Source organism: Camelina sativa, chromosome 2, assembly GCF_000633955.1.
Source record: "Camelina sativa cultivar DH55 chromosome 2, Cs, whole genome shotgun sequence".
NCBI lineage: Eukaryota > Viridiplantae > Streptophyta > Magnoliopsida > Brassicales > Brassicaceae > Camelina > Camelina sativa.
This window is the reverse complement of record NC_025686.1, coordinates 8,995,716-8,995,974: the sequence shown is the minus strand read 5'-3', so window position 1 is coordinate 8,995,974 and position 259 is coordinate 8,995,716.

Genomic DNA, 259 nt, shown 5'->3' with positions numbered 1-259 from the left:
TGTAAAGATTTTTGTACTCTTATTTTTGAGTTTTGTGTTCTGTTTCTAACTTTTTTTTAGTTTAATATGAATTATGTACTATTTGTAAGGGTCCCGGTCAAGGCTGCGGTTTCAGGAAGTGGTGGACTGATGCAGTGCGCGAAGAGTTTAGGGTTATTCAGGAGGAGAAGAATGAGATGAAGCAGGACTTGGATGCATCCAAGAAGCGCATCGAGATTCAAGAAGAAATGATCTTGTATTTGGAAAAGAAATATGACGC